The 20733-nt window shown below is 38.9% G+C and overlaps 1 protein-coding gene and 1 non-coding gene across 2 annotated transcripts in view; one reads left to right on the top strand and one right to left on the bottom strand.

Annotated features, from left to right (window-relative positions):
* The window catches only part of MDGA2 (MAM domain containing glycosylphosphatidylinositol anchor 2), a 1000910-nt gene that overhangs the window by 736181 nt on the left and 243996 nt on the right, over positions 1 to 20733 (top strand). The gene's annotated exons all lie outside the window — the stretch shown is intronic.
* Positions 3586 to 3670, bottom strand: MIR9215A-3 (microRNA mir-9215a-3). Its single transcript, NR_128922.2, has one exon. It is a non-coding gene; the product is annotated as a microRNA mir-9215a-3 (primary transcript).

The following is a 20733-nucleotide window of genomic DNA, read 5'->3' on the forward strand; positions in this document are numbered from 1 at the left end:
GGCGGAGGGAGGTAAGAGATAAACCGAAGGACTTGTATGCATGCATATAAGCATAACCAATGGATGCAAGACACTGGGGGGTGAGGGCATGTATGGGCGTGGGGTGGGGGGGTAATGGGGAGATATGGACACATGTGATACCTTAATCAATAAAAAAATTGAGAAAAAGAATAATTGAAATATGTTTTGGACTGATAACAGCAAATGCATTTATGTATGAGGTAGGTGAGTGGCATATGAGGAGCAAGGTTCTAAAGCTGCCTAACCATTCCCTGTTCCTATTTTGTAGAAACTCCTATAAATAAGCAAACTTATTTGTCAAGTACCTTGGCTGATTTCCAATTGATTATTATTATTTTTTTCCAAATATTGCAGCTTTTAAATGGCAGGTTTCATTTAGCATATCATTATTTATTTTTCCCTCACTGGCTGGCCTTTATACACATGCAATAAGTTATGGATAGGAGAAAAAGAATTATAAAAAAGAAACCTCACCTCAATTATCCAAAAATAAGTCACACCCTCAAGTGACCATAGAGAAATGGATAGAATTTGGGAAACTTTATTTTTCTTGGTAACCACAGGATTTTGTGCTCCCTCCAGAGTTATGCAGAACACTTCAGTGTTCCTAAAGATATTAGGGAAATTAGTTTTCACTCTGCTCACACTTCTCTTGGAAAGCACTAACAGAAATAAAAGCTGTGGAACCCAGTGGCTCTGGGGAATTTAGAATTAAAGGTTCAAGAACCAGGATCTCTAATCTCCATAGAATATACAAATGTCCCAAGTTCTATTGGTGAGTTAAATTTCCTTTTTTTTTTTTTCTTCTTAGTAAGTCCCATGGAAAAGGTTAAGTTCAGCTCAAGATTTTAAAGTTCAATAGAGGAAGACAATGTATACAGGCACAATTGTCTCTAGTATCACAGGGATATAATTAACTGAAAGACATCAATAGACAAGATCTACTTCATTTAATGTAGGTAATAGGATCTGTATCCTAAGAGATAGGTAGATAGATAAATGATAGATGATAGATAGATAGACGACAGATAGATATTATATAAAGAATGGAATAGCCCATTTAGTTTCATGTTCAAAATCTCCTAATGAGATTTGTTCTTAGCTAATGTTGTATTGAAATTATAAAGCAATCATTTTATTAAAACTGTAAAAATTATTTTTTATCTTCATTCTCTTCTTAAAATGTATAGAGAATGAAGCAATTGAAAAATGCCTAGAGGTATTTTATACCATTTTATATCATCTTCAGAAAGCTTAATCATCAAAATGAAATAATTTAAATTATTAAATTCTTGTGCACATTGCTCATTCCTAGAAAGCAGAAGATTTATTTTATAGTATTTTAACTTCTATAATTACCAGTTACCACACATTTAGATAAGGACCAGAATAAGAAGTTGCAAATATAATATTTTGAAAAAGTGTTTTAAAGTTTATTTACTAAGAAAAATAAAACAAATTAATTGCTAAATAAAACTGAAAAGTACATTGCAGTTTTATTTCAAATTTTTAGCTATTAATTTTATTCATGTCTTTGGAACTATTTAACAATTATTTTGTTAACTTTTGGGCTCATTTTATTTGAAGCATTAGAATGAATAATTGAAAATACACATATGTATATGTTAACTGATTCATAATATTGGGGAGGAAAAATGTTTATTCTAGCCTTCTAGGTTCATTGGCTGGTCTAATAGTTAAATTTACATAAGATAGATTGATATGAGTAAAACAATATTTTAATTTTAGATTTACAGGAGCTCCATAAAAATATGAGACCCAATGACAAGTAGGCAGTTGATGCTTAAAGGCCATCCTGATCTAAGGACTGGGATAGGACCCTGGGGCTTCAAAGTAGGAGGGTAAGAGAAAAGTTACCTGTCAGAGAAAAGTTATCTCTTGTAATAACTCTCTCTCTGAGCCAGGCCCCCTATCTAAATTCTTTTAGGTAGGTAAGGGGAAGTAAAAGTTTTTTCTTGAGTTGACTGGTCTTGATTGCCTTCAGCTCAAAGTAATCCACATGCATAAGATGCACATTGTGGGATGACATTTTCTGCTCTCCTTCAATATAATTTAAAAGTTATAGTATGTGTAGAGCTTACTGAACAAAACTAGAACAATTTCCTTAAAAAATCACAGTAGTAAAGTTATTTTTTAATTTATTAATAAGAGTTCTGACCACTTAAATATTGATTAAATAAAAATGATAGTGAGTGAATATATTCAAATAACTATATTAAATTAAAAAACTAAGATATGCTTATTGTCCTAAAACTTATTGATTTTTATATTTGTATTTGTATTATATACATATAGTTGTAGTCATGTATACTACAATTTTAATTTCATAAACTATATTATTTTCTTTTTAATAAAAGCTATCCTTTATAGGATTTTACCTCAGAGCACTGGTAAAATGTTTTAATAAAGAATATAATTTAGAACTAGATGAGAACAATGGCGACCGGCAGGAAGGTAGGGAGGGAGAGAGTGTGAGAGAGTGAGGAACCCATAGAGGAGAGTGTAGACGTGTGTGTGTGTGTGTGTGTGTGTGTGTGTGTGTGTGTGTGTGTATCAGCTAGGGACAGTTAGATTCTGCAGGTCCTCCAAGGGGCTGCCAAACCGGACAATCTTAGACGGTGGAGCCCGAGCACAAAGCGGACACCCCTGGGCAGCCGGTGCGGCACGGAGACCACAGCATCTTGAGAAACAGAGCTGCTTGAGACTAGGGTCCTGCCCTCACCAACACCCATTGGCATCTCAGACGCAAACCAGGACCCTGAGCCACTGGGGACAGAAACCAACAGACAACAAGAATCCAGACTTCTCCACAGCAGATTTCTGTGAGTCAAAGAGCCTATCCCCCTCCCGCAAGATCACAGATAGCACCGTAGTAACCGATAGACCCGCCCCTCGCTCGCTGGAGCCCCAAGACTCCTACAGGGAACGCACGCACCTGTGCGCCTGTGGGCAGCAGCTCCCCTAAGGGGAATTTGAGCTTAAGAACGCGCTCAGGGGCCACAGCTCCCCTAAGAGAAATTTGAACCTGAGAACGTGCACAGGGGCCACAGTGCTGCTATGGGAATTTGAGAGACTGGAATCTGTTCCCCATAACGCAATCTGGTGACCAAACCCAAATACCTCACAGGGCGGCAGTGCCACCTGGCTTGGATTCAGGGCAAGCGCACACGGAAGTCAGTTTACCTCAGTGCAGGCACACCACAGAACTATTGTGCAATCCAGTCCCCCATGGTGATTGGGACCCAAATTCTCCCGACAAGAAGCAGCACTGAGCACCACTGACTTGACTCTGTTTCTTACTGTGTGCGCCTGGGATCCCTGACTCACAGCGCATTCACACTAAGAGCCAGTGACTCCAATTCTTGGTGCATGCGCACACAGGGACCCTGATTCTCAGCGAGAAGCCGCAGGAGATAACAGAGACTCTGATACTCGATTCTTGGTGCAGACACAGGGAAACTCTGACTCCTGGCACCATTTCGGCACATGCCAACAGCACAGTGCAGGTGGGGTTCCAGATTCTAGGTTTGCACACAAGACCACACTGAATGCTGAGAACACTGACCCTGGGCAAGCCTGGTTCCCACCAATCTATGGCAGCCACACGTCCTAGTGTCAGAGCACTTCAATGACACTCGGGTGGTGCGAAGTTCCCACGGCACACGGCCCAGGTCCATGCAACTCAAAGTTTGAACCTTCTGGTGGTAGTCAGAATGGGGAGATGACACAATCCCCAGCGGAAAGAAAATGAGGAGTCACCAAGAAAGGAAATTAGTGAAAATGAAGCATGCAACATGACTGAAAAAGAATTCAGAGTAATGGTCGTGGAATTTATACATTGGATAGATGAGAAAATCAACAACCTATGCAAGAATCAGGAAGAAATGAAAAGTGATATACCTACAATCAAAAACACCATGGAAAGTTTCAACAGTAGACTAGAAGAAGCAGAAGACCGAATTAGTGAGTTAGAAGATCAAGTACAGAAACAAGCTTAATCTGAACAGCAATTGGAGAAAAAAATTAAAAAGCAAGAGGAAAGCCTAAGGGAGCTTTGGGACAACATGAAACGAAGTAACATATGAATAATAGGGCTGCCAGAAGGACAAGAAGAGCAGCAAGGGTTAGAAAATCTATTTGAAGAAATAATGACAGAAAACTTCCTGGATATGGGGAAGAAAAAAGTTACACAAGTACAGAGAGTCCCAAGCAGGATCAACCCCAAAAGACCCACACCAAGACATGTCATAATTTCAACGGCAAATATCAACGACAAAGAGAGAATCTTAAAGGCAGCAAGAGAGAGACAGAGTTACCTACAAAGGAACCCCAGATTTGATAATCAGATTATCAAATGATTTCTCAACAGAAACACATCAAGCTAGAAGGGAATGGAAGGAGGTATACAAAGTGTTGCAAAGCAAAGGACTGAATCCAAGAATACTCTATCCAGCAAGACTATCAATCAAAATTGAAGGGGAAATCAGGAGCTTCACAGACAAAAAAAGACTAAGGGAGTTTATCACCACCAAACCAGAAATGCAAGATATGCTAAAGGGAATACTATAAAAAGAAGAAATAAACAGGTAAGAAGGAACACAGGCACAAAAATAGCCATAACTACAAACAAATACCTTTCAGTAATAACTTTAAACGTAAACGGACTAAATGCTCCAATCAAAAGGCATCGAGTGGCTGAATGGATAAAAAAACATGACCCATATATATGCTGTCTACAAGAGACTCACCTCAGAACAAGAGATTCACACAGACTGAAAGTGAAGGGATGGAAAAATATCTTTCAGACAAATGGAAATGAAAAAAAAAGCTGGGGGGGAAAAAAAAGCTGGGGTAGCAGTATTTATATCTGACAAAATAGACCTCAAAGTAAATGCCATAACAAGAGATAAGGAAGGCCACTTCATAATACTAAAGGGATCGATACAACAAGAGGATAATAACCCTGATAAACATTTATGCACCCAACGCAGGAGCACCCAAATACATTAAAAAAACTCCTGGAAGATATCAAGAGAGATCGACAACAATACAATCATAGTAAGGGACTTTAATACACCACTGACATCACTGGATAAATCCTCTAGACAAAAAATCAGCAAAGACACAGCAATCCTAAATGACTCACTAGATCAGATGGACTTAACTGACATCTTCAGAACATTTCACCCCAAAGCCATGGAATATACGTTCTTCTCAAGTGCACATGGGACATTTTCAAAGATAGACCACACATTGGGTCACAAGCAAAGTCTCCCCAAATTTAAGAACATTGAAATCATACCAAGCATCTTCTCAGACCACAATGCCATAAAATTAGAAATAAACTACAATAAAAACAATCCAAAAATCTCAAACACTTGGAAGTGAATAGCATGATATTAAATAATGACTGGGTTACCAAAGAGATCAAAGAAGAAATTAAAAACATCCTGTACACTAATGACAACAAAAACACAACAATCCAAAATCTATGGGACACAATGAAAGCAGTCCTGAGAGGGAAGTTTATAACTCTACAAGCCTACCTCAAAAATCAGGAAAAAACTATACAACACAAAGAATTAGAAAGAGAGCAACAAGAAAAGCCCAGAGTGAGCAGAAGGAAGAAGATAATAAAGACCAGAGCAGAAATAAATAACATAGAGACCAAAAAAACAATACAAAAGATTAATGAAACCAAGAGCTGGTTCTTTGAAAGAATACACAAGATTGATGAACCTCTAGCCAGGCTCACCAAGAAGCAAAGAGAGAGGACTCAAATAAATAAAACCAGAAATGAGAGAGGCGAAATAACAACAGACCCCACAGAAATACAAAGGATTATTAAAAACTACTATGAACAACTCTACTCCAACAAACTAGACAACCTAGAGGAAATGGACATATTCCTAGAAAAATACAACCTTCCAAAACTCAATCAGGAAGATTCTAAAAATCTCAATAGGCCGATAACCATGGAAGAAATTGAAGCAGTCATCAAAAAACTCCAAGCAAACAAAACCCCGGGGCCAGACGGCTTCACAGGGGAGTTTTACCAAACATTCAAGGAAGAACTTAAACCTATCCTCCTCAGACTACTCCAAAAAATTCAAGAGGAAGGAACACTTCCAAACTAATTCTATGAAGCCAACATCACCCTAATAACAAAACCAGATAAAGACAACACAATGAAGGAGAATTATAGGCCAATATCCCTCATGAACAGAGATGCCAAAATCTTCAACAAAATCTTAGCAAATCAGATCCAGCAGTGCATCAGAAAGATCACACACCATGACCAAGTAGGATTTATCCCAGGAATGCAAGGATGGTACAATATCCGCAAATCAATAAATATGATACATCACATAAACAAATTGAGAGGTAAAAATCACATAGACATATCAATTGACACAGAAAAAGCATTTGCCAAAATCTAATACTACTTCTTGATCAAAACACTCAACAAGGTGGGAATAGAGGGATCATACCTCAACATAATAAAAGCCATATATGACAAACCCACAGCCAACATCATACTCAATGGACAAAAACTAAAACCATTTCCTCTAAGAACAGGAACAAGACAGGGATGCCCACTCTCACCACTCCTGTTCAACATAGTGTTGGAAGTACTAGCCATTGCGATCAGACAAGAAGAAGAAATAAAAGGCATCAAAATTGGAAAAGAAGAAGTAAAGCTGTTCTTACTTGCAGATGACATGATATTGTACATAGAAAACCCGAAAGAATCCATCAAAAAATTATTAGACTTAATAAATGAATTCAGCAATGTAGCAGGATACAAAATTAATGCCAAGAAATCTATGGCATTTCTTTACACCAATAGTGAACTTATAGAAAGAGAGACTCAAAAAGCAATCCCATTTACCATTGCACCAAAAAAATTAAGATACCTAGGAATAAACTTAACTAAGAAGGTAAAAAACCTATATGCGGAAAACTACAGAACACTGAAAAAAGAGATAGAGGAAGACATAAATAAATGGAACAACATACCATGTTCATGGATTGGTAGAATCAACTTCATCAAAATGTCCATACTACCCAAAGCAATCTACAGATTCAATGCATTCCCCATTAAAATACCAAGGGCATATTTCATAGACCTACAACGAACTTTCCAAAAATTCATCTGGAATAAAAAAAAAAACACCCCGAATAGCTGCAGCAATCCTGAGAAAGAAGAACAAAGTAGGTGGGATCTCAATACCAGATATCAAGCTGTATTACAAAGCCACTGTTCTCAAAACTGCCTGGTACTGGCACAAGAACAGACATATAGATCAATGGAATAGAATAGAGAACCCAGAAATCAACCAAAACCACTGTACCCAATTAATATTTGACAAAGGAGGCATGAACACATACAATGTAGACAAGATAGTCTCTTCAACAAATGGTGTTGGGAAAATTGGACAGATACATGCAAAAAAATGAGACTAGACCACCAACTTATACCATACACAAAAATAAACTCAAAATGGATAAAGGACTTAAACATAAGAAGGAAACCATAAAAATACTAGAGGAATCAACAGGCAGAAAAATCTCAGACATATGCCAAAGCAATTTCTTCACAGATACCACTCCTAGGGCAATGGAAACTGAAGAGAAAATAAACAAATGAGACTACATCAAAATAAAAAGCTTTTTCACAGCAATAGAAACCATCAACAAAACAACAAGAAAGCCCACTGCATGGGAGAACATATTTGCCAATGTCATCACCGATAAGGGTTTAATCTCCAACATTTACAGGGAACTCATACAACTTAAGAAAAGGAAGATAAACAATCCAATAAAAAAATGGGCAATGGACATAAATAGACAGTTTTCGAAGGAGGACAGAAAGAAGGCTAAGAGACACATGAAAACATGCTCAAAGTCACTAATTATCCGAGAGATGCAAATCAAAACAACAATGCAGTATCATCTCACACCTATCAGAATGGCAATCATCAACAAATCAACAAACGACAAGTGCTGGCGAGGATGAGGAGAAAAAGGAACCCTCGTGCACTGCTGGTGGGAATGCAGACTGGTGCAGCTACTGTGGAGAACAGTATGGAGTTTCCTCAAAAAACTAAAAATGGAACTCCCATTTGACCCAGTGATTCCACTTTTAAGAATATATCCCAAGAAACTAGAAACACGAACCAGAAAGGATATATGCACCCCTATGTTCATAGCAGCACAATTCACCATAGCTAAGATTTGGAAACAGCCTAAGTGCCCATCAGCAGATGAGTGGATTAAAAAGCTGTGGTACATCTACACAATGGAATACTATGCTGCAGTAAAAAAGAAGGAGTTCTTACTATTTGCAACAGCATGGATGGAACTGGAGAGCTTTATGCTAAGTGAAATAAGCCAGTCAGAGAAAGACAAATACCACATGATCTCACTCATTTGTGGAATATAATGAACAACATAAACTGATGAACAGGGACAGATCCAGAGGCATAGAAGCATTGATCAGACTGCCAGACCTCAGAGGGAAGGTAGAGAAGGGTGGAGGAAAGGAGGAGAGATCAACCAAAGGACTTGTATGCATGAATATAAGCCTAACCAATGGACATGAACACCAGGGGGGTGAGGGCATGAATGGGGGGAGGGGATTGGGGATTAAAGGAGGGATGAGGACACATATGTAATACCTTAATCAATAAAGAAATAAAAAATAAAAAATAAAGACCAAAAAAATAAGAGTATAATTTAAAGTACATTTCTTTGAAAATCAGTTGGAAAAAATATATATATACACACACACACACAAACATATATATATATATATGGCATAATGTCACTTTTATTGTTAAAGCTTTATTGTATACTAGAGGCCCAGTGCAAGATTTAATCATGCAAGTGTAGGCTGTCTGTCTGCTGGTCGGGACCCAGTGTGGCCAGCAGCTCCGAAGTCCCCGGGCCCCTAGGGCGAGGCGGGGCGGGGGCGTGGTCCTCCTGTGGCCGGAGCCCAGGCAGGGGTCTTGCCTTCGCCTCCCGCCCAGGAAGGCTGGGGCCGCCGCCACCTCCTCTGCCTTGGTGGAAACCCGCATCCTCTGCGGACTCCGGGACACCGCCACTCGCTCCTGCGGCCCAACTGCCGCCAGACTCCTCCCCCGGGAGCCGCGCCGCCTGCCCACCCGCGCCGCCTCCAAACCTCCAAATGCCCGGCTCGCTGCCCCAGATGCCCGTCTGTGCTGCAGCACAGCCATGGCGCAGACTCTGAGCTCGCGCTGCCACTGGCAACGCGAGCTCAGCGTCCTGCCGGCCCAATCACCACCCCAGCCACCCCGAGTCCTGCCCCCTGTGTCTCCCGCTGGCCCAATCGTGGGCGTAGCGGAGTGACGGTAATTTACATATTACCTTTTTATTATGTAGGATATGAACATTTTTGTCACCTACAATTAAAGATGAGGTATTTCTGTTATGAGATATAAAATACAGACTAAAAACCAAAGAATGATTATAGTATTAAATTGTATTACGTAACAGACTTTCAGCCATCTCCAAATGAGATTTCATGCCTCACTTACAACTTTTATTTTCCAAATGAACACTTATGAAAGAACTAATCAAAGCTATTGATAAGCTCATGTTCTTTACCTTTTTCTAAACAAGACCAAATTGGATGAAGAGTAGGGAGCCACACATCAGGGCTTTATTGCTTACTCTGTCTCAAGAAATGTAGTGATGAATGCACACTAATTTATTTCAATCAAAATGAATGTTCAACCAAAGCAGAATATCATGGGCCTTATTTTTAAAAAGTATTAAAATCAGATTTGGATGTATGGTAACATACATGCTCATTATTGTTAGACAAATTACTGAATAATTTTCTGTAGTGTCCGGATGTATAGAATGACTATATTGAACAAATATAACTACTTTTTGGATTTTTAAAAAAGAAAATTGCTCTAAACATATCAGTGTAGCTAAAGATTAATCAAAAGTTTAAAAAGAGACAAGGTAGCTATTGAGAAAAAAGGAAACAAGGGAACAATTTGTTATATTCATACAAAAATACATTAAAGGCTATCCAGAGGAATTTATAAGTGAATGGACAAGAATTTTCACTTATTAGCAGAACAATAAAATGACTTTCAGGTCAGTAGTCTGGAAAGCCCTGCTTGTGCAGAAGTACTTCCTATTCTCCACAGTAATTCAGCCCATCCTTTCTCAGCCTCACAATCAGGGTAATTAGGTTTTACATCTTAAGCCACGTTCTCTTAAGTTGTGGTTAAGTTCCACCTCTTCAGAAACCTCTTGGTGACTGGGAAGGGCCCTTCTTGATAGTTCTGGCCACATTCGTGTTTAGTCTGCACTACACATTGTAGAACTTCAAAGTAGACTTCATTTTGAATATTCATGTTAGATGATACACTTCTTTCAAAATCATTGGTTATTATTTCACTGTTGCCGTCCTCAAAATTCTCTTGTAATATTGCCTATGAAGTTCATTTAAGTAGTACAAATACTTCTAATGATTGTATAGTTTTTACACCAAGCTTTTATCTAATAGGATTTACTTTTTCCTCCAAAATGATCCAAATCTGACACATTTTTGTTTATACCCATAACATAAAATCATGTTCACAATTAGAAAACTTATACTTGAGGTTATTCAAAAGACTAATTCAGAAACATAAATGGTTTAAGTTCAAGGTTATTTTCATCATAAAAAGTTAATGACTGCATTATGAATATTTAGTCAATGCCTTTATCAGGATGATAATTTTGAAGAGAACATTTATTTAAAGCATATTGTTTAACCCAGAGAATCCTAGCTTTTGTTATTCATTACTATTGTTAAAAGATAAACTAGGTATATTAAAAGTTTTAAGAGAAAAAATCCTTTCTAATCGGTAGCACCAAATTGTAAGTGTACCCATAGAAGCTCTGGGAGAGATTTTTATAGAGAAAAGGCAGAAGCAAAGGAAGGAGATTATGAATTGGCTATAGTTTAAAGTCTAGGTGGCAATTTATGATTAGTTGTCCTTAGGTTTTAATTTTATAACCTTGAGGCATTTGCATGTCTAGGGTTTGGTTTGCTTAACTAATCTCCAACAGTACTAGAGCCACCTTAGTTTAATGACCTCCTTGTTTAATTAATTTAACACTCTATATGTAGCCCTTGGCAAATAACTTAATATCTCTAAGGTTTAGTTTTCCTGTTTCCAAAAGAAAATTGTTTCCTATTTTCAAGTAGTATTTATTTAAAATAAATTTGTGCCAGACTGGCATAGCTCAGTGGTTGAGCGTCAACCTATGAACCAGGAGGTCATGGTTTGATTCTTGGTTAAGGCATATGCCTGGAATGCAGGCCCAATCCCCAGTGTGGAGCTTGCAGGAGGCAGCCGATCAATTATTCTCTCTCATCATTGATGTTTCTATCTCTCTCTCCCTCTCCCTTCCCCTCTAAAATCAATAAAAATATATTAAAATAAATAAATAAATAAAATTTGCAAAGTCATTAGACTTTATGTTTATAATATTGAGCAAAATGGAAACTATTATGATTATCATTTTACTTATATAAGTTCTGCTATATTTTAATCTAAAGAACCCATCTTCTTACTTGTGAATCATTACTCCTTTACTGTTTGTTGTTTTTGTAAAGATTGTTGATCCATCCCTACTATAATTTAATCTCTTTTGAGCCAAAGCTACTATTACATTTCTAGCACTACAACATTTGTCAGATTGATAGATTCTCAATTAACTGACCCATTTTCTGGGTCTCAGCATTGAGGAGAAACTTAAAGCTAAAACTTTACTTGGTAAGAAATTAGTAATTTTATTTTCTCACTAGAGGCCCAGTGCATGAAATTTGTGCATGGGTAGGGTCCCTAGGCCTGGCTGGAGATCGGGGCAGGGGGGGCCCACAGGCACCCACCTTGGCTGGCCTGGGGCCTGCAGGCTGGGGGCAGCTCCTGCATTGAGCGTCTTCCCCTGGTGGTCAGTGTGCATCATAGTGACTGGTCATTCCGCAGGTGGTTCGGCCATTCGGGCGTTCAGTCGATTTGCATATTAGGCTTTTATTATACAGGATTGCAAAACTTTGTAATATACTTGACTAGAATGTAGGTTGGTGAAAGCTGTTACGTTTACTCACAAAATAATATTTTAAGCATTCACTGTTCATATATTAACATTAATGAATATTAACTAGAACTCAGCATTTATTGCACAGTGTTTCTTTATTTAAATTAAATGGCCCAGCTCCATTATTTTGTTGTTTGCAGAAGTTATTAGAACATTAATCAACTGAGCCCTGAAGCAGTGTTCATATTTTGAAAATATTAATATTTATATTATTTTCTCCCATCTGACCTCCCCTTCCTCCAGATAGTTAAGATCTTTTCTTAAAAAAAGAAATAATATTCTTATAAGATGGTATACATTATGAACTTTATAAATAAACTCTAGAATTTTTATTTCAAGTCAATCCAACATATAAATATGTCTTACCTCATTTTCCAGCAATTTAATGAGGAAGCATAATGGAGCCGCTTGAAAGCAGATCTGTTTAAACATTTAACTTTTATGTTATTTCCGAAATAATTGAAAATTGAACTTCCCAGTTAGATTTGCCATTTTATAGAACATCTTTGGGATGAATTTACGACAGCTGAACAGTTCCTGCCACCCTGGGCAATGTCCTTGCTCCCTGATTTCTCACTCTCCCAGAGAATATAACAGTGTAGAGAACCATCTAAGAAAATTGTCAAAGGAAATAGAAAGTTTCCATTTCTAAAGACCTTCCTGGTGTAGAACACAGACAGGATATCATTGTTGAGCAAATGAGCCCAGATTGACTTGAAAGAAGATCTGTTCATCAAGTATATGGATCATGTAAAGAAAATGAACATACTTTTTTTTCCTGGTTCTATCTCTGTTGCTGTCATAATGCAGATACAACCATAGTTTAATGTTTAGAAAAAACTTACTCATTGAAAGTTTTATTTTTAGCATCTATGCAGAGAAATGGGAGAGGGCCAGCTGGTTTTAACAAAATGATTAAAAGAGTTGAAAACATAACCCAGCCAATCCTGTGTTTATTGATGTTGTCATCTAAGTACTTCTGCCCACTCTGTTGTACAGAAATAAATTCAGCCCTAACTGGTTTGGCTCAGTGGATAGAGCATCAGCCTGAGGACTGAAGGGTCCCAGGTTCGATTCTGGTCAAGGGCATGTAACCTGGTTGCGGGCACATCCCCCGTAGAGGGTGTGCAGGAGGCTGCTGATCGATGTTTCTCTCTCATCTATGTTTCTGGCTCTCTATCCCTCTCCCTTCCTCTAGGCAAAAAATTAATAAAATATATATTTTTTAAAAAGAAAGAAAGAAATTCAAGTACATGATTATAGCATTTCCATAATAATACAAACAATATTTCCCCTTGAAACATTTAGTTATGTAATTAAATTAAATGTATTTTGTTATGAAGAAAGCTTATGCAGCCTCTTTTCCTAAGGTCTTTTTCTTTCCTCATTCCTTTCTCACTTTATGGAAAAATATTCTTTAAAAGAGGTAAAAATAAACATGTAAATATAAAAATTATTTTTTAAAATATAAAAATTCTGTGCCTTGTTAATCTTTCTTAGTTAAAGAGGGATTTATCTCTCAATCAAAAATAAATGCATTCTTCTCATATATGGAATTGAATCATTTCCTGAATACTGTGATCTTTTTCCATAAAAAAAAATAAACCATTAAAATTAATCACATATAGAGGTTTACAGTAATACTAGAGGCCCGGTGCACAAAATTCATGCATGGGTGTGGTCCCTAGGCCTGGTGGGTGATTAAAGCACAAGCATCTGGCATGGAAAAGCAGGTCCCAGCTGACCTCTGGGCCCTGGGCAGCACCTGGGCCCCAGGCCCCCATGCACCCCCCTCTGCCTGAGTCACGGTGCCTGAATCTCCACACAGAGATGCAGTGAGCGCTGCTGGACGCTGCAGAGTTGGGCGCAACATGGGCCTCTGTGCCACCCAGCTCAGATCCAGGCAGGCAGCGTGCTCTCTCCCCGCCGGCCTCACAGACTTGCTCCTGTATGAAGCGATGGGGAGCCCGACTGGCCCCTGTGGTCCTGGTGGCTGTGGCCTGGCACACCCAGTAAAGGCCATGCAGGTGTGAGGTGGGCTCCTTGGGGGCACCCGGCACCTGAGCACGGGGCTTTCCCCGGCACACGAGCCTTGGTGTGCTAAAGGAGGGTATCAGGGGGAGTGAGACTGAGCTTGGCGGACACCCCACATTCTCACCACACCTCTGTCCCCATCACCCCCATCCCCAGGTAGCCGGAGAGAGGTCACAACTCCCCACCCACATGCTGCGGGAAGTTGGTCACCACCACCCACGCCTTGTTTCCCATCCCAACCCAGGACTCACGCTGATTGGGCAATCAGGACCTGCCGGCCGGGGGGAGAGACCCAGGAGGTTGGCCGCTGGCCCTGAGTAGGGAGCTGTCCCTCAGCACCCCCCTTGGAAAGGGGCCACGTCCACCCGGTTCCCCATCCCAGCCTGGGGCCTGGCCCTAATCAGGTGCTAGGGGCCTGGAGGGACTGGGAGGTTGGCCGGCAGGCCCCATCTGGTGATTGGGGCCTGCGGGCCGGGGTCAACTCCTGTATTGAGCTTCTGCCCCCTGGTGGTCTGTGCATGTCATAGTGACCGGTCGTTCAGGTCATTCCTTCTTAAAGGTCACTTAAGCATTTATATACACTGAGTGGCCAGATTATTATGATCTCTGACTGCATAATAATCTGGCCACTCAGTGTATATCCTATATAATAAAAGGCTAATATGCAAATTGTCCCCTCTACCAGGAGTTCCACCAGCAGGCAGGCCAGCCAACTGCCCATGTTCCCTCCCCCTGGACAGGCTAGCCGGACCCCACCCCTGCATGAATTCATGCACTGGGCCTCTAGTATATACATAGAGGTGAACAAAATTCGTGTACGGGGCGGGGTGTCTCTCAGCCCAGCCAGCACACTCTCCAATCTGGGATCCCTTGCACAATCCAGGACTGCTGGCTTCCAACTGCTCACCTGCCTGCCTTCCTGATTGCCCCTAACCGCTTCTGCCTGCCAGCCTGATTACCCCCTAACCACTCCCTTGCCAGCCTGATTGATGCCTAATTGCACCCCTGCCAATCTGTTTGCCCCAAACTGCCCTCCACTGCAGGTCTGGTCCTCCCCAACTGCTCTCCCCTGCAAGCCTGGGTCCCCCCAACTGCCCTTCCCTATAGGCCTGGTCACCCCCAACATCCCTCGTCTGCCGGCCTGGTCACCCCTAATTGCCCTCCCCTGCAGGCTTGATCACCCCCAACTCCCCTCCTTTGCAGGCCTGGTCCCTCCCAACTGCCCTCCCCTGCTGGCCATCTTGTGGTGGCCATCTTGTGTCCACATGGGGGCAGGATCTTTGACCACATGGGGGCAGCCATCTTGTGTGTTGGAGTGATGGTCAATCTGCATATTACTCTTTTATTAGATAGGATAGATAGGATAGAGGCCTGGTGCATGGGTAGGGGCCAGCTGGTTTGCCCTGAAGGGTGTCCTGGATCAGGGTGGGGGTTCCCTTGGGGCATGGGGTGGCCTGTGCGAGGGGCCTGTGGTGGTTTGCAGGCCAGCCATGCCCCCCTGTGACCCAAGCAGAGGCCCTGGTATCTGGAATTTATTTATCTTCTACAATTGAAACTTTGTTGCCTGGAGCGGAGCCAAGCCTCCTGCTCGCTCCGTGGCCTCAGCCATTTCTGTTGGGATTTATTTATCTTCTATAATTGAAACTTTGTAGCCTTAAGTGGAGTCCAAGGCAGGCCAGGGCTGCAGAAGCTTGGCTTCCTCCATCGCCGGGGGTAACCCTATCCTCCTGCTCTCTCCAGTTCCGTGACTGCCGCCATTTTTGTTGGGATTTATTTATCTTCTATAATTGAAACTTTGTAGCATTGAGTGGAGGCCTGGGCCAGCCAGGGTGTGTGGAAAGCTTGGCTTTATCCATCGCCGGGGAAACCCAAGTCGCCCTTCTGCTCTCTCCGTGGCCACAGCCATCTTGGTTGGGGTTAATTTGCATACTCACTCCTGATTGGCTTGTGGGCGTGGTTTGTGGGCGTGGCCTGTGGGTGTAGCAGAGGTGCGGTCAATTTGCATATTCCTCTTTTATTAGATAGAATATATATATATATACACACCCACATACATACACACTGAGTGGCCAGATTATTATGCGTTCAGAGATTATAATAATCTGGCCACTCAGTGTATATAGATATCCCATGAATGTGCCTGTAATTTTATCAATTTATGTTAAATATACCACCAATAGAATGCTTAGTACAGAAGAAAATACAAAATATTCAGAAGAGTGGGTCTCTGGTTAGGAAAATAATGCAGTTCAGAATTTAGATAGCAATGTAAGAAATTGAACATCCTAAAGGAACTTCAGTCAATGTCTGAGAAAACCAAATCACAAGGTGAGAAATCAAAGACCACAGTTTGGAAAGAAACACTTGACTTCCTGTCTCTCTGGCTGGATATACACATCTACCAGTGTCTAATTTACCTGCAAGCATTGATTATATAGAATTCTATCTTATTGTTAGCAATTACATCTTCATTGATTTTGTTTTATATTTAATACAAGCCATAGATTTTTGGTTTTCCTATATTATTATAGATTTTATTATATTATAGTGTGTTAATACATTTTAACCTGGTAGTAAACTCCTCTCTAACTTACTGGAGGGTCTTCCTAAGTTTAACTGTATTCACACTCATGGGCCTCCAATAGGCACATGTGGCATCAAATTCATTTAAAGATAAGAGATAGGAACCACAGCTTGACAACTTGCCTTCCACTCCCCACTCCTGGGGGCACTTGAAAATTCTGAAAACATTTTTTATTATCATGATGGGAGGAGGAGGGATGCTACTGGCTTCCAGTGTGTAGAGGCCAGGGATGCTGCTAAATATCCCAAATGCATAGGACAAACTCTCCAAAAAACTTATTCTGCCAAAAATGTAATTATATGCTTTTGTTTTTGTTTGTTTTTTTGTTTGTTTGTTTGTTTGTTTGTTTGTTTTTGTGTATGTGTGTGTGGTGTAGGGGAGAAGGGTTTGACCTACTAATTTTAGGGTATTAGAGGCATCCTTGGTCTTTAATTTTGAGACATCAATATTGATGACCCTACTCCCATGTCATAACAATAAAAAATGTCTCCAGACATTGCCAAGTGTCCCCCAATAGGCAAAATTATACCAGATTAAGAATCACTGCCTAGATAATTGCTTAGAAGATCTACATAACTTGGGGATGGGAACTTCTGCCCCAGAGGAGCCAGTGTTTCTTGCAATCAACATATAGATATAACTTTCAGATTCATTAAAGTTAAAGAGTCACTATACTAAGCTCAAAGCTATGGCTTTCTATCACATATTCACACTCCTCTCAATCCAGAAGCAATTTAATATGGAAAAGTTGTCTAAAATCAGAGTTGACATTCTTCCCTTGTCAACTTACCAGGAGAGCAGGGCCAGAACTTTAAAAGGTCTAATTCTCATGCAGGAGGGAAAAAATAGATGTAGTTATCTTTTCAATGCATCTACTCTCTTCACCTGCCCTTTTAAACTCTCTTAGTAATTCTTTTGCTGTAATAGTTTCTTCATTTGGTCATAATCATTACAGTGTGTGTTAAATAAGTATGTTTTCAACTTTTTAAACTTGCTTTTTGACTTATGTGAACTGCTATGCCCATATTTTATTTTTTATATTATCATTTTAAAATTTAATCTATTTTATTGGAAATTTTAATGTTGACATAATTGCAGGTGTCCTCCTTCCCCCCTACCCTTTGCCACTTCCACCAACCCCCGCCTCCCCATCCCTTGGCATTCAACAAACTATTGTCCCTGTCCATGGGGTATACATATATGTTCTTCAGCTAATTTATCCAGAACTCCCATCTCCCTCCCTTCTGGCACCTGCCAGTCTGTTCCATGTATCCATGCTTCCAGTTCCATTTTGTCCATCAGTTTATTTTTTTCTTAGATTCCACATATTAGTGATATAATATGGTATTTGTCTTTCTCTGACTGGCTTTGTATCTGGGTTTTATGGGGGGTAACCATATTTCATGCTATTCCATTAGATTATTTTTTATTAGCCTTTTGAATTCCTTTATTCTGGCAAATGAGTATTTCCTTGAAGCCTTAAAGATTCTAGTGGGCAAAAGCAAAGATTTCCAAAAGGAAACTTCAAGACAAGCTGACCATGTCTTGAGAAACTGAAAAAAATTCTCCCTTTATTTCAAGTATTAGACCTATTTTAAACGTGGAAATTCCTTTCTCCTTAATTAATTCCAAACTATTTTCAAAGAGAAAGATGTCAAATACTCTTGAAAATTAGTCAATATGTGCATTTTGTTCTTTTAATATTATTTCTCAGTGAATTAAATGAAATGTTTTCCTTGAAGAGCAATTGTTTTTTGTTTGTTTGTTTGTTTTAATGTAAGGGTGGTATAATTATACAAAAGTTAATCAAGGGAGGAAAATATTAAAAACTAAGCAGGTCACTGGAAAATATTTTTTAAGAAATAAAATGTAGCATCTTTTTTTGCATTGAAATACATGGATGAAATAGCAGATGTTATCTGATCTGCTTTCAGTTATTCTTAGTTTCTTTGTGTCTGTCTGTGTCAACATTTTCTTTGGTCATTTCACTGTTTGAAAATATAGCTCTTAAACAAAAGCTAACTGCTTCATGTATAATGTAAAATTATAAATAAAATTATTTGTTGTTCAGTTAAAAGGAGCAAGTTATATGAGTTTGGGAAGTTTTCACTTTAAGTGCTGTCCTTAAACCCTAAGGAACAAATTATAAATCAATCAATCACACACATACTTAGCTAGACATACAAATGATGCAAGTATTTAGAAAAGTATAAATGAGTGTCATGCATATCCATCTATGTATCTATTTATTTACATGTCTATGTGTCTATCTAATCTATCCGTTTGTCTTTCTCAATGTTGGCTCCATGCAGAGGACATGTTTATTGAGTAAACAATCATTCTTCTTAATGCATGTTTCTTTTTTGTTATTTATGATGCCATGCATACTAGTTCTGTTTTAATCTTCCAATCATGTCTTTATTACTATTTATTCTTCTTTTCTCCAAATCATATTTTGGTCCTTTCTCTTACTCAATACTCTCAATGCTTGCCAATATAGTGACTTAAACTATCACTGCTATGCAGATCTTCCTCACACGCGTATCTGAGACATTTAGCTGGCTTCTGTGACGTTTCCACTTATTTTCTTGCTGAATTCTAAAATCTAATATAACTAAAATTAAACTTAGAGCAATTCTCCTTAATAATTTTTCTCATTATTTTTCTCTGTTTGAGTTTTCTGTACCACCTAAAAATATTTTTATCCTCTCTCTTACCAAGATTAGAGTAACCATTCTATCTTTCCCCTTTCCCCAAATGCATTTAAAATTAGAATATTGAAGAAAAATAAAAACTTGGCTTATGTTGAAGATGGCATAGTAGATAAATGTGATACATTCTCCCACAACCACATGAAAATTACAACTAAATTATAGAACAACCATCATTCAGACATGCCTTAAATCTAGCTGAACAGAAGTCTTAAAACTAAGGATATAAAGAAGAAGCCACATCATTACTAGGAGGAGGAGCAGAGATGTAGAATAGCTAGGTCTCAATGAGCAAAAACTGAAAATGTTTCCCTTAAGATGGGGAAAAAGACAAGGATATCTGCTTTTGCCACTCTATTGAACATAATACTAGAAGTCTTATCCACAGCAATTAGACAAAAAAGGAAAATAAATGCCATTCAAATTGGAAAGGAAGAAGTAAAACTGTCATTATTTGCAGATGACGTGATACTATATAAAGAGAACCCTAAAGAACCTACAAAAAACTGTGAGAATGGATAAATGAATTCAGTACTGTATCAGGATACAAAGAACTAAATAACCATAAGTAATTTGCATTTTTGTACCCCAATAATGAACTATCAGAAAGGGAAACTAAGAAAGCAATTCCATTCACAATTACTTCAAAAAATTGAAATATCCAGGAATCAATTTAACCAAGGATTTAAAAGACCTGTAGCCTGAAAATTATAAGACGCTGAAGAAAGAAGTGAAGAGGATACAAATAAGTAGAAGCATATACCTTGTTCATGGAGAGAAAAAATTAACATCATTAAAATTTCCATACTACCCAGAGGTATCTATAGATTCAATGTAATTCCTATTAAGATACCAATCGTGTATTTCACAGAACAAAATAAAATATTCCATATTTTCATATGGAACCCCATATAGCCATAGCAATCTTGAGAAAGAAGAAAAAAGTTGGAGGGATCATGCTAATCAACTTCAAACTATACTACAAGACCATAGTAATAAAAACATCATGGTACTTGCATAAAAACAGACATATAAATCAATGAAAAAGAATAGAGCTCAGAAATAATCCCACACCTTCATAGTCAATTTATATTTGATAAAGGAGGCAAAAACATACAACAAAGATAATCTATTCAATAAGTTATGTTGGGGGGGAATTGGACAGATATATACAAAAACTGAAAATAGACCACCTTCTTACACCATGTACAGGAATAAATTCAAAATAGA

This window comes from Eptesicus fuscus, chromosome 2 (assembly GCF_027574615.1).
Source record: "Eptesicus fuscus isolate TK198812 chromosome 2, DD_ASM_mEF_20220401, whole genome shotgun sequence".
In the NCBI taxonomy this organism is placed as follows: Eukaryota; Metazoa; Chordata; class Mammalia; order Chiroptera; family Vespertilionidae; genus Eptesicus; species Eptesicus fuscus.